This window comes from Muscardinus avellanarius, assembly GCF_963383645.1.
Source record: "Muscardinus avellanarius genome assembly, chromosome: 9".
In the NCBI taxonomy this organism is placed as follows: domain Eukaryota; kingdom Metazoa; phylum Chordata; class Mammalia; order Rodentia; family Gliridae; genus Muscardinus; species Muscardinus avellanarius.
In genome coordinates this window covers 53762077-53777270 of record NC_137795.1, presented here as the reverse complement: position 1 = coordinate 53777270, position 15194 = coordinate 53762077, and the positions used below count along the sequence as shown (strand labels likewise).

Sequence of the window (15194 nt, the reverse complement as noted above, 5' to 3'; positions counted from 1 at the left end):
TTATGGCCATTTTCTAGTAGATATCATATCACGTTTTCAGTGGTTATAGAGGGAGGAATAGTTACTGATGGTGAGGTTGTTTGTATTGAATAAATGAGAGTGGGTCTATCTCTGAAATCACTTGGGAGGAAAAAAGTAAAGCATATGTTCTGCAGTGGACTGTTCTCCCTGTATAGTCTCTTAACAACTGAAGCTCCAGGTAACTACATAAATGGTATTTATCAAAAGGAAAACAATTTCTCTCTGAAATGCTTTTAGTTGGATATTCCTCCCTAAGAGTGGCTATAGTATATAGAACTGAATATCTGTGATGTAAGAATCACTGGAAAATGTCTTGCAAATGATAACACTCTGGAGAAATAGATTTTGAGATATTTTGTAGTTAAAACAAATTCAAAAGGAACCCTGTGAAACTTATTTAGAAGCCTCATTTCACAAGGGCCAGAAAGATGTTCCAACACAGAAGGAAAGGAACTGAGGGGCCATTCATCTTTCATACCCAGAACTTCTGTCTGCTTCATGTGGATCTTAGAATCTTCTGGTTTGCCTGTATCCTTGACACTATTTCATAAAACGTGGCACTGCCCACTCTCTGATTCACTGCAGTCTGATTTACAACCTGGCCCTGTGTGTTCGCTCACCACTTATTTCAGTTAAACTCAAACAAGTAAAATGCATAATGCTCAATATTTCAAATAAGATGATCAGGAAGATGCTTATTCAGCCTTATTTGTATTTAAACATATCAGTTATAAAGTCATTGGAACTACTATAAAAAAGCATTATCTTTAACATAGCAAGAGAGAGGCTTAAACATATACTTAGTGCAGATTTGGTATCTGAAATTTATGTAAAAACAATAGATATTAAATATGGTTAATAGCTTTCTTTCAGAAGCTGACCCTCAGTCACGGATTCAAGTGTTAATAATTGATTTGGGAGGTGATCACAGGAAACACTGTCATTGAAATGAGTGGGGAGTGAGGTAGGGAAGGGAGGAAACCCATTCAAGGATCTTTATTTAATTTAAGGGAACTTAATTGTTCTAAGAAATTTCAAAACCCATTTAAATTATTCACTTTAGAGTTATTCTGCCCACAACCAAATGAGGTGTTAGGCACTGGCCTCTCACATGTGGGGCAGAAAAGACTCTGGCCACAAGGGGGAGCACTGAAACAAAAAGTGGAAGATGCTAGGTGTTAGGAGCTGGCAAGGGTCCACTCTGACCAGTCAGTGATTCCTAAAGATGGAAAGTGGCCACAACTTTTAAAAAATAGAAAATCATGGCACACCAGCTTGTGGACTTTGAGGATTAGAAGCAAGGTCATAATTTATTTTCATCTTTTTCCTCCTCTAATAATTTTCCTATATCTTTGGTCAATTCTTATACTGGAAGCTTGCTTGGTGGGATGGCCCAATTTTTTTTTGTTTCCCCAGAGATCTGTGAATCGGTGGTTGCTGTGCCCATTTATACTTATTTCCAAATATGGAAGTGCTTGAATGAATCTTCTGAGTTCTTTACATCGTCCTACCATTCACCCACGCACCCACCCACATTGTATTGTAACAACCCTTGTGATAGGTCTTTTAATTTTTATTTTTTTCATGTTGGTTTACTGGTATAAAAAACCTAAAACATTCAGATAGTATATAACTATAGATTTAGGTTTAGTGAAGCTATATCTAACCCTCGTATGACCCCTCCACCACCACACGTACACAAACACATACGCTAGAAAAGCAGAATATACGTTCCAGCGGAGTCTGAAGTTGAGGGGACAGGAAATACAAATTCCCCAAGTAGATTATTTTGAGTTATGGTGACAAGGTCATTCCTATTTCCCTTCCCTGCCTTGATTCTCATACTAATTCATTCTATTTTCTGGAGGCAGAGCCCTTGGGACAGAAGGGAAAACTTGATTTGTAGCATTTGCTAGTTTTTATGATATAAATACATGATGGAAAATTACAAGCTACCAGTATGAGGTCAATTGACTTTAAAACTTTTTGAAAATTTAACTGTTGTTTTGTCATGATCTGGTACAAACATACTTCAGGAGAGGGCACCATGGTACAGAGAACCACAGTTCAGAACTCAGGTTGCATTTAGAATGACAACATCCCAAACAGATCATCTTTTCTAAACTGGAAGCTGTGTCATCAGGCTGGCATCTTCTAGTGATCCAGCCTGTGGTAGGCTGAGTGGATGCTTTGGTCCTGTGTTCATTATTGGTCTTCTTTGACTATAAAATGAGTTACTTCTTTGAGAAGCTGTTATATCTTCATGATCATAAATCAAACACTTGTAAACTCTGAGATTAATGATGCTTAATTAGGTAGTATGAAAAAGAATCCCATTGCTTGAATATGCTCCAGTAGTAAGAAAAACAAAATGTACTTCTTCGCTAGAGAGAGAGCATTCAGTGGAGTACTTTCTGACATCATGTTTTCTTTGAGAGGTATTGCCATATTGAAGACCCTGTATTTGACTATCCCCAGTGAGGTGGCTTCTTACTTATGACAATAGCTACATCAAAATAGGTGAAAAAGAGCTCCTGCTTACAGTCCAAACCTCTCTCTTCTTAGTCTTTCTTCTCTTCTTCATCCCCCTTTTTTCTTTTCTCTCTCCCTCTCTCTCTTTCTCTCTTTTCCCTTTTGCCCCTGCTAATTTGTTCCATTCTGAGGTCATTCTTATAAGCCCCACACTAATCACATACAGAGCTGTGTTCACTATCAGTGTGCAAATCATCTTACCCATCCAATTGTGGAATATTTTCTCTTTGATAATGCTCTCTATTGAATGCTGGCATGAGGCATAGATATGAGCACACTTCTTGCCTTCTCTTATAGGTCGAACCTCTGCTTCTTCTCTAAAACTCTGCCTGAGAAAGGACTTCCAATCTTGTTACCTCTGGGGCCTTCACCAACCAGCCAAGCCACTTGCTACTGCACAAGACCCCATGTATTTTCTTATCTCAGGCTACTAGTTTCTCCACACCAAGTTCACAACACACATGCATTTTGCCTCAGAGCCCCTTAATACCCATTACCTGGCATGTTCATATATCTGTTGCTTCATAGACTCTGCAGGTCCTGTTGAATATTTTCTTTTTTTTTGTTTTCAGGGAGAAAAAACTATACTTTTCTAGATGGGTTGAGAGCTGGCCTTGTTGTAACCTAGAATCATGAGAGGAGATGGAATTATATCAAGGAGACTAAAGACAAATGTCTTTTTTCATGTCTAAGAATAGATAAGCTGGTACCTTTATGTAAGAGGAATGAGTTATGTCTATCTATCCAGAAAGCACAGGGGAATCCAGAGGTCCACCATTCTACAGCACATCCATTCATATATCCTTATGCTAGATTTATGGTCTCATTTCTTGCTGATTAGTACCCTGACTTTTGCAGAGAGATCTGCCAAGGCCATGAATGTGGCCTTGCTATGGTTTGGTTTTAAAATGTTCCCCAAAACCTCATGTGTGGGCAAAGCAGCCAGATTCAGAGACAGAACATGGCTGGAGGGCATGACTCCCTGGGCGTGTGGCCTTGGTGACTGTATGCTACTTCCTCTTCTTTTCTTTAATCCTTCCACCATTGAGCTGAGGGTGTTTTCTCCTCCTTTTACATGCCTTGAGGCCCTTCCTCTGAGACCTTCTACTCTGGCTGCCAACTGATTATGGATAGACCTCTAAAACCCTTACACTTGTGCATTCCAAATAAATATTTTTTATTCTAAATTGTGTTTGTCAAGCATTTTTGTCACAGCAACAAAAATGTTGATTAACTCAAGCCTCCTTTATAATTCACATCCTCAAAGCAAATAGTGAGTCTAATTTCTAGTACATGTTGACCTTTCCACAACAGGGAATGAGAATCTCTTTATTAACTGCCACCAAAGCCTTCTGGGTTTCTTACTTTGTTTTCAGTCCATAGTTGGCTGAGCCAACCAACTTTTAGCTTTATGATTACTACTGCTCCTGTATCTCTTAAAGGCGATGTGGCTCTCCTTCAATCTATACTCTGTTCAGATCACAACAGACAGTATCTTAGCAGTAGGGATGCTACATCATCTGAGAAATTTCTTTGGCTTAAATTCTGACTTGTATACCTGGTTACCAAGAGGTCTTTGTTGTCATCTGCTTGGTGTATGATCAAGTCTATAATTCTGTCCTGAAGATCTGCTTACCAGTACCCACTGTGGTTTCAAATTACATTGGCATTCCCTCAAAATAGTTACTGAATCAAGCATTTAAGTATAAATAGTTTATTTGTAAATTAATTCAAGAAAACACTATTAGAGAACTATGGAGATTAAAATAAAGAAGATAATTAGTAAATGATACATTATCAACCAGTTTACACTTTGAGTGGAACTTGCTCCTCTGGGTAATTCTGGAGACCCGAGTAGAGGTATATAAGTGACAAGTATTCCATCCAAAAGAAAAATGTGTTGGAGAACATAGCACTAATGACTGCTCCCAAAGGTCATCAGTTCTCTGGTACTTCTTCTTTTTTTTTTTTTTTTTTTTTTTGCGGGTCTGGGGATGGAACCCAGAGGCATTTGACCTCCAAGCTATACCCCCTGCCCTATTTTTTATTCTTTATTTTGAAACAGGGTCTCACTGAGTTGCAGAGGGCCTCACTAAGTAGCTGAGACTGTCCGTGAACCGCGATCCTCTGGTCTCAGCCTCCCAAATGCTGGGATTACAAGCGTGCGTCACCATGCCTGGTTGTTCCCTGGTACTTCTAACCCACCATGTGCGGTGGCCAAGGGTTTCCCACAGTCATAGGATATTAAAGACTAGGGTAGTGTGAATGAAAATATTGATGAGGCAATAAAGCATTTACCCAGAGTTAGAAACTGGATAATGGTGTTGATAAATATGTTTTGAAAAATTTCTTATTGAATAACCTTTGAATGAGTTTTAACCTTTGAATGAGTATTTGGCCATCAATTTTTTTTTCCTAACTTAAAGAACTTAAATGGCATTTGATACTGGAATTCTTAGTGACTGACAAATTTTACAGACTATCTTAAAGAATAAAAACTTTTTAAGAAACATAATTTTTTAAAAAATCCAATTTTAAAAGTTCCCTGTAGTTTCTATGAACCAGATTAATACAGACTTTACTGACAGCTCTTTGTAAATCCTAACTTGGGTATACTCACTTGATGTGTCTTGAACATGCAAGTTAAAAATATGTGGGCAAGTAGAATATATTACTAGTTGGAAGAATTGGGAATGCTTTTGATCAGGAAATAATGCATCTTGATATCTCATGTTAAAATTATGAAAATCTCAAATATTCAAAACAGAAAAGAGTAGTATTGAAATATTCACAACTCATGGAAATTATACGACGAATATCACAGGAAGATATTTGAAACATGAAGTCAGTGATTTCTTATTCCCAGAGAAGTTTATTACTGACCTCAGCTCCTACCTTCTCTTAGGCTTGGTTAGTTGGTTTTTTTATTACTTCAGTTGTTTATGGCTATTATTTATGAAAAGGAGACTGATTTTTGTTTTGTTAACTGTACTCTGAATATTTTGTTAGCCATACCCTTTGCTTAATTTTATTGTTTTTGAATAATCATTAATTTTTAAGACCAAAGCCTCACTGAACAATTTTAAGTGATCATATCATTTCAGACATAGATTTGCCTTTCATAAAACTGGTAGAGGTAAGATCCAAAGTAGATGTTTGTTCACAGTCATTTTTTTTCAATACTAGTATTTGAAGCTGGGGGATTAGGGGGCTTTCTAGCTCTGCATATACCCTAGCCATATTTTTATTCTTTATTTTATTTATTTTTTATTTATTTTTATATGGATTATATTGAAAATGGCATACATTCAGACAATGCTTGGTGCTCCCACTCCCCCTCCCAACAATGAGTATCCAGGTTGACCATTCATACTTTTACATATATTCACATGTAGCTCCTCCATTAATCAACCTCAGCCTTCTTCCTCTTCTACCCTTCCATTCTAGCTTTGCTGTGGTTTCCCCTCCATTATCGAGTCCCTCTGGTATTCCTAACACTCCCTAGTTTGGGCATATCAGAGAAAACATATGTCCCTTCTCTTTCTGTGCTTGGCTGATCTCACCTAACAGTGTTCTCCAGGTCTTTCCATCTTCTTGGGAATGACATGATTTGAAGCAAGGTCTCACTAAGTTGGGAGGGCCTAAGTAGCTATAACCAGCTGTGAATCTGCAGTTTTCCTGTCTCTGCCTCCAAAGTACTGGAATTATGAACATGTACCACCACACCCAGCTCACAGTTTTTCTTATTTGTAAATTAATCTTCAACTTCATCTTAGGTGATGGGTAATTATAGGACCATACACACACACACAGCTTATGTGGCAGAAACTATTCTGTTTTTTTCAATAATAACTAGTTTAGTTTTTTAAAACAATCCTATGAGATATAATAGTAATATAATATAATAATAGTAATACTCCTGAATAACATACTGTATCATATTATATTATAATAATATACTATACTCAATACTATAATATTCTAATTTTATGGATAAAGAAAAAGAGTTCTATCAACTGTTATAAGGAAGAAAACAGAATTGAGAGTATAGTTATTTTCATTTATATCTGTAAATTTAATTAAAAATAATGAGGCTGAATCTTCTAGATAAAATATAAAATAAGTTTGCTGATTTTATACTTACAGCTGATAAACTGAAATAAATTCTAATACAAGATAAAAGTAACTGGGTTATAAAAGCCAACAGAAATGCTTCTTAAAATATAAATTAATTATTCCTTTTTGAAGAAATATAAGATGCTATTTGTGCTTCTGTATAGGAATTCCTTAAGGAAATTTGTTAATTTGGCTTGAAAAGGCATCCATGAATTGGATTATCTTTATATTTGCAGATAAGCACTTAAACACCATATCTAAATTATATATTTCTGCCTCAGTACAGTATCTTTTTGGTCTACTCATTTCATTTTCCATGCATCTTTTCCTCCTATCAAACTTCATCCTTTGTCCATTTATATTTGCATTTATATAATATGTGGTGCCAACAAATTGACTAAATAATTTATAAGGAATTCATCACTTTTGGTACCTACTTTGCTTTATTTTGGGTTTGAATGACCTGATATTGATACAGTTAAAGACAATTCTTATACAGCATTTTGCTTAAAGTTATATTTTTGTTTTCAACATATATACCCTTCTAATTAAAACCAGCACTTTAATAGCATGAAATATCTTAGGGAAGAAAACTTTAAAATGTACGTATGTGGCCGGGCATGGTGGCACACACTTGTAACCCCCTCGCTTGGGAGGCAGAGACAGGAGGATCGTGCAGGTTCAAAGCCAGCCTTGCTGGCTTAAGAGACCCTTTTTCCAAATGAAAAAGTATAAAATGGGTCTGGGAGTGTAGCCCGGAGGTAGAAGGGCTTCCAGGATCCCCGGTACCACCAAAAAAATTAAAAATAAAATAAAATAAAATGTACGCATGTTATCATAGGGCATGCATCTGTGCACACAAGTATGCCTGCATTGTTTTTTCCTATTTCTCTTTCTGAAATTGTTTGAAAGACTAGGAAAGCGCAGCAGAACTTTGAGCTCATGTAACTTTAAGGATGCGTAGTAAGTAGCAAGACACCAAGGGAATAATTGGACCTGCCTCCCTGTGCTCACCCAGGAACTTATAGTATGATCTACATTAACACTTTTCCAAGTTTGCCTGAAACCACCAGACAGAATGCTCAAGCAGCTTCTTATTTCTAAATTTGTATGTATAATTTTTTTTTAAAATAAAAAGTAATCTTTATGCCTAAGTCACACAGAAGATGTCAGAATGAATGTGGCAGCATTTTCAAGCGTTTCCTTTGTCTGCAGGGCTGTTCTTTGTTGCAGAAAGGAAGCCTGCTGTTAGGCAAAGTGTAAATGCAAGGGTAATGTAGCTGTTTTCTCACTAATCCTGTTATATGCTTTGATGGAAGAAGTGGTAGATGATAGGAGCAGCAATTCAATCACAGCATGTTCTGATTTACAGGCGAAATTTCAAATGTTGACACAGGGAGCTGAATTTGTTTATGGATGTGAGGAAGTTTGATGTTTTAGGGGTGAAATACTGCAAGCCCAGAGAGGATGAAAAGAAAATGTGTGCTGATTGTGTATACCATGTTAAAAGTTAACTGAAGAAAATCTTCCAAACCAAGTTTCCTTGCTTAAAAATTTAGATACAAATGTTATGATTATGATATGGTCCTTTAAGTCCCTTTTCTTCCTGGAAGCTTTTCTAGTTCATGGTGATTATAAAATGCTGTCTTTGATTTCTCACCAGGGAAAGAAATAGTCCATAAATATAATCCAAACACATAATTACATCTAATACTTTGCAATTATTTGTAGGAGAGAACACTTTAACATACTATAGAAATGATCCCTGAAAGTATAATATTAGGAGAGAACATTTTAAAACAAGAAAAGAAAGTTTTATCTTTTGCCAATATAATAGTCACTAAACAACAGTTCTAGAAGTAGTAGTCCATAAATGCAGGTAAAGAAATCCCAAGCCAAGTGGGAAGGAAAAGTGAGCCCTGTTCCGGAATCCTGGCCTTACATGTTACTTTGTTCCCCTACCCCAACCAAGATTGTAGATTTCCTGGATGCAGGTATCTTGGTGAGACAGGTCTGTACTTATGTTTCCAAATAAAGAAAAATAACTCTGAATATGATATTGTGAAGATGGTAGAGTCTTTCAGTTTGTTTTCCATAGTACATGAATTAGGGAAACCGTATTTGTTTTTCTATGTTGAGTAAAAAGCAACAGGATAGGATGACCATCTTACCTGCATTGACTTGATTAGTAAGGCTCACCTCCCTTTATGGCCTACTCTTCACTCCTATCAGACAATCCTGCTATTATATGTTCTGGTAGATCTACACACAGATAATGTACAACCTTTGAATCTATTAGTTATCTGACCTCCTACTAGGTAACTAAGGCTTTTGATAAATTCCACATTCTTTTCTATAAAATAGTCTCAATCATACATGCCAAAATGTCATTGAACACCAAAGGAAACATCATATGAAAAGTGCTTATACATTGTAATCATTGCTCTGGTTATTTTGATGTTGTTGTTGTTGTTGTTGTTGTTGTTGTTGTTGTTGTTACCATCATCTTCCTATACTTTTTCTAACAAGTTTTAGAGACAGTTCTTCATGAATGTCATATTTCTTCAATTCTAACCATTAAAAGCAATTAGATGAGGTTTTTGTACTTTCTAGAGATGGTAAAGAAAGAAATTCCTCTTTCATTGAAGAGATTTGTAAAGCAGAGTAATTTAGATACTGTCTCTAGGGGAGGACAGGTAGGCTGTCAGCAGCCTTAATACAGATCATGACTTAGGATTTCTTGCCTGAATCACACCTTCCTGGCTGGGTAGGTGACCCTGGTCCTTCCTTGTGGTCATTGGGAATTGATAATCTTGTGCAAACAAAGATCCTGGCTACCACCACTGCTGTGAGTAACAAACTACTCTTTGTCTCTGACCCAGAGGGGTGCATTTTTTCCCCCACTTATCTATGAAACTGTAGGAAGCTAATTTGTTACCTTGCAAGTAGGGTAAAATTCAGATCCTTCATGGTTCCTGACTTAACTGTTTAACACTAATATCAGAGTAAGCATTTGTTTAAATATGGGTTATACTGTACAGGCAAGTTAAGGCATGACTTTATTTGTTTCATCTCCTAAGTACTTTAAATTTCAGTTTTCCTTCTAAAATATGTGTGATGTGTTCTAGACATCAACTTTTCTCTTTTACAGTTAGGAGTAAGTTTTGCAGTTTGAACTTAGAAGGGATTTCTACTCTCCTACAAAACTCAAAACACCTTACAAAACAGGCCATTTTTTGCCTGAGCGAAAAATAAATAAAAAACAGGCAGCATGCCAACAGAGCTTTGTAACAAATGAAATCTAGGAGAGAGTAACTTCATTTCATCTCGTATAAAAGAGCCATCCATCTAGATTTCAGGAAAACGTTATGTTGATCCACAGCTCATTTATGTAAATTAACAGGAAGGTTGTACTTTATACCTTTGCTTCTTAAATTGGAGCCTGTGGGCAAGCAGCCCGAGCATGGTCTGGCAGTTCCCTTAAGCGATATTTAGAAATGCAGTCTCTCAACCTCCATTCAAAATGTACACACTGAGAATGGACATCACCAAGTCCTCAAGTAATTCCTACACAGTAGTTCTTAACACACTAACTGTATGCACAGCAGCAGGCAGGTTTCATGGCCTATAGAAGAGGAAATCAGGAAAGTAGTGCTTATTAAGGAGGGACATTTAGCAATTTCAGCAGGCATCTGTCTGGGGCTTGTTATAACTTGTATTTACCTCTGACTTGGATTTTATAATCTCAGTATTAAATGAAATTTTTAATACTCTGAATATTTGTAGGTATTTTTATTTTGGAGTTTTTACTTCTTTTGGTGGTGAATTTAAAAAATACAAGAAGGAGGGTGAATTCATTTGAACCCCCACCCCATGCTACTCCTGAATGGCATGGGGCTGGGACTGCTTTCTGTATTTCTGTCTTTTTAATATACTCCTTTAAATCTTGAAAAAAAATACAAGAAGGAGATATGGAATTAGGGCCACTAAAAGAACCAAAAGCCTTTCCTCTTATATACTCTTTTTTTTTTGTGGTGGTGGTGGTATTGGGGTTCCTGGAAGCCCTTCTACATCCAGGCTACACTCCCAGACCTAATATATATATATATATATATATATATATATATATAATTGGTGCACTGTATTCATACATCATAGTGGGATACAAACTTTTGTAGACATACATGCACACATCGCCCAGTCAGCCCCCACCTGATCCCCACCCCATTCTCTCCCCATCCCTCCCTCCCATGCTTGGCTTAGTGGTTGACATCTAGTATTATACCAATTTATCCAGAATTAAAAATGATAATCTCACATAACAGTTTCATTTGTCTGATACCAAGCTTTTGATGACTTAAAGATAACATTTCAATATTTCTTTTTACTTTCTTTCTTACCAGGGAATATTTTTTTTCTATTTTTTTAGGTGAAACTATCATATATTTATATATTTATTTTTCAGAAAAAAAAATCTATCCTAATATGGAATATGGACTCTAGATACCCAAAATGATCTTGAAAAAGAACAAGGCTAGAAGATATATATTTTCTGATTTCAAACTATATAAAGCTACAATAATTGAAACAGTGTAGTACTATTCTAAAGGCAGATATATAAACCATTGGAGTTAAATAAAAGCCTAGAGCTAAATTCTTCCCTATATTGTCAAGTTATTTTTGACAAGGTTACCACGAACATTTGGTGGTGGAAATAATAATCTTTTAACTAAATATTGTTGAAACATAATAATTACATGGAAAAGAATAAAGTTGGACCCTTACCTAATCCCATATACAAATATTAACTCAAAATAGATAAAAGACCTAAATATAAATCTTAAGACTATAAACTTTTAGGAGAAAATCTGGGTCATAAAACCTCACAACATTGAAATTGGCAGTGATTTCTTGGATATGATTTCAATGGCACAGGCAACAGAAGAGTATACAAACTCCCTAAAAAATAAAAAAAATATATTGTATATCCAAAGACAATGTAAACAGAGTTAACAGTTACTAATAGAATGGGATAAAATATTTCCAAATGCTATATCTGAAGGTATATTAATATTCCAACTAGAAATCCTAAAAATTAACAACAATAAAGGCAAACAATACCATTTAGAGATAGGTAAAAGACTACATAAGTAATGAATCTCCACAGATAAACAATCTTAATTGACTGTTGGATGGAAACTCTTGTTTCTCTGGTTCTGGTGTGTGTTACCTATTTCTTCTTTGTAGTTAATCTCTGTGTATTTTCTCTAGTGCTGGTTTTGAAGACAAAAATTCCTTCAGTTTCTGTTTGTCATGGAAGCTTCTTATTTCTCCATCTAATTTGATAGAAAGTTTTGCTGGGTAGGAAATTTTTGGCTGGAAGTTGTTTTCTTTCAGAGTTTGGAATATGTTACTCCAAGCCCTTCTGGCTCTCATGACTTGGTTTGGGAAGTCTGGAGTGATTCTAATTGGTTTGCCTCTGAATGTCACTTGGCCCTTTGTTTTTGTTGCTTTTAAGATTCTCTGCTTGGCTTTCACATTGGTCATTTTGACAATTATGTGGCATGGGGATCCTCTTCTCCGATCCTGTCTAAAGGGAGTTCTATAAGTTTCCTGGACCTGTGTATCAACCTCTTGCTCTATGTTTGGAAAATTTTCTGCTATTACTTCCTTGAAGAGATTGTTGATCCCTTTGGTTTCACTTTCTTTTCCCTCCTCTATTCCAATTATTCTTAGGTTAGCTCTCTTAAAATGGGCCCATATTTCTTCAATATCAGATTCCTGCTGTCGGATATTTTTTCCTAGATTAGAAACTATGTGTTCATTTTTGGAATGATCATCTTCTAAGAGCGAGATTCTGTTCTCCATGTGTTCTAATCGGTTGTTTGTGCTTTGAATTGAGGCCTTTACTTCATTAATTGCATCCTTTATCTCTTTTTGGCTCTCTCTGAGTTCTTTTCGAAGCACCTCTATTATTTCTACAGTTATTTTCCTGATTTGATCTTCTAGAAATCTCTGATTTTCTGTTTTATCGGGTTCTGATGTTGTGGGGTTGTGGGCATTCATTGCTCCAGTATTATTCCTCTTTCCCATGATTTCGGATGTTTGTGCCTTCTCTGGGTTCTTCCCTTGGGTCACTATGACTTCACTTAAGGTGTTCTGGGTCTCGAGTCAGTAGTATCTCAGACCCCACTACTCCTTTACTGGGTTGTATCACAGAGTCTCCGACCCAGAGAGTCGATAGAGGCTGCTTTAGACTGTGGGGGGGTGCCAGGTTGCACGTTCTCCTATGGTGTAATATCTCTGCCACCTCCACTCCCCCACTGGGTCAAGTCCCAGGGAGTACAGTACTGGGATTTCTCCTCTGTGGTCCACAATTTGACTCACTGTTCTTGAGTAGGCAGATGTAGCTGTACTGGATTCGGTGAATTCTCTGCTGCTGCCGCCGGTGGCAATATGGCGCTGCTGCTATGCCCTTGGCCGTGAGGCTGGCATATTTCTTCTTGGTTTTGATTTCCACCCTGAATCCCTGCGGTGTGTGCTGAGCTCAGCCACTGGGAGCTTTAGATTTTACCTGCGGCGAGAAATCCCACCTGGCTGTTCCGCAGCTGCTCACCTCGGCTTGCTGTAGCCGTCCGGTGAATTTGCTGCTGCCGCCGGCAGTATGGCGCTGCTGCCGCGTTCTCGGGCTTGAGGCCGGTATAGCTCCTCTGTGGCTCTGAGCTCTGTTCTCAGTCAGCTTTCTCTCTGGAGCCTGGTGATTTTTTTGTTTCTCTGGTGATGGTGTTTTCTGGCTATGAAAGGCGCTGATTTTGTGGTAATGGAGATTGGTAGTTAGCGGGGCTCTTAAGCCCCGCTTTTCTCGGTCGCCATCTTCCCGGAAGTCCTATTTTATATTTTTGAAACAGGGTCTCTTACGCCAGCGCGGCTGGCTTCGAACCTGCGTGATCCTCGTGTCTCTGCCTCCCAAGCGCGGGGATTACAAGCATGCGCCACCACGCCCGGCTACTCTTTTTTTTTAAAAAGGTAAAAATTTAGAGATTATAGTAACTGAAAGGTAATGAAGTTTAGTTTTGTTTTTGTTATTTGGGTTTTTTTTTTTTTTTCAGTACTGGGGATGGAACTTAGGGGCATTTTATCTCTAAGCTACACCCCAGCCCTATTTTTTATTCTTTATTTTGAAACCAGGTCTCATTGAGTTGCAAAGGGCCTCACTAAGTAGCTGAGGCTGACCGCAAACCGCGATCCTCTGGTCTCAGACTCCCGAATGCTGGGATTACAGGAGTGTATCACCACGCCCGGCTTGAACTGAGCTTTTAAAAAAAAAAAAAAAATGTTATTGATTTAATTGCTGAGGAGAACTTGGAAAAGACCACATGTATTTCAGTACTTGCTGGCTAAGATTTTTCAAATTATATTTATTCACTCAATTTTGAATGAAAGTGAGGAGAATGACCTCTGCTGGCCTGAACTCTAGAGAGAGCAAAATTGTTCAGTTATTTAAATTAAATTATCATATTTTTTCTGAAGTATTTAGTTGGCTTAAAAATTCAAAAGAAATTAAAATACAAATGAATATTATAAGTGCTTTTTAAATGCCTATACTTTAATCTTAATTATTAAACAAACAAAATTCCATTTCAACAAATTCCTTTGAGACTAAAAAGGCATCTAGAGAATTTTGACATATGCATTATAACTCAAAAAACATGCACTTAGATATGGAAAAAATTTTAATTTTAGTTTTCATAAGACTTTATTTTTATGATATTTATAGATATAAAATATTGCAAAAAAGAGTATTTAGGGTCCCCTAGCCCTTTAACCCAACTCCCCTCAAGGGTGACATCTTATTGTAATAGCAATATAAGGTCAAAGGAGGAAATTGGCATTGATAAATTTTTGTTAATTGGACAACTCACTATATTTAGTTTTCACCATATTTCTGTGTGTGTGTGTGTGTGTGTGTGTGTGTGTGTGTGTGTTTCTAGGCAATTTTGTCCACTGTATCAAGATACAGAGTTCTTTAACCACTTCTAAGGAACTCTCTACAGGTTGCAGTCCTCTTCCTTTGAGTTTGAGTCCATTAATGATATGTCGCTGCAGTAATTATATGAAAGAGGGTATGTGTTCCAACATTGAACCCCATTTTCTAGGAGGCTTATATATGATGAGCTTCATAAAGTTTTTTCTGTGGAACCTAGGGGCCTTCTACCTCCGGGATACACTCCCAGACCTATTTTACATATTTTTTTAATTTGGAAACAGGGTCTTTTAAGCCAGCAGAGGCTGGCTTCGAACCTGTGCGATCCTCCTGTCTCAGCCCCCTAAGCGCGGGGATTACAAGCATGCACCACCACGCCCGGCTATGTATTTAAAAATAAATAAATAAATAAATAAATAAATAAATAAATAAATAAATATGTTTAAGTGCCGGGCATAGATCGACAGGTATAGTGGCATATACCTATAATCCCAGTAGTTGGGAGGCTGAGGCATGAGAAACATCGGTTCAAGACTAGCCC

General features: G+C 37.1%; 1 protein-coding gene across 10 annotated transcripts in view; it reads left to right on the top strand.

Annotated features, from left to right (window-relative positions):
• Positions 1 to 15194, top strand: part of CACNA2D1 (calcium voltage-gated channel auxiliary subunit alpha2delta 1) — a gene marked incomplete at both ends in the record, with an annotated part of 507019 nt that overhangs the window by 392196 nt on the left and 99629 nt on the right. The window lies entirely within an intron of this gene.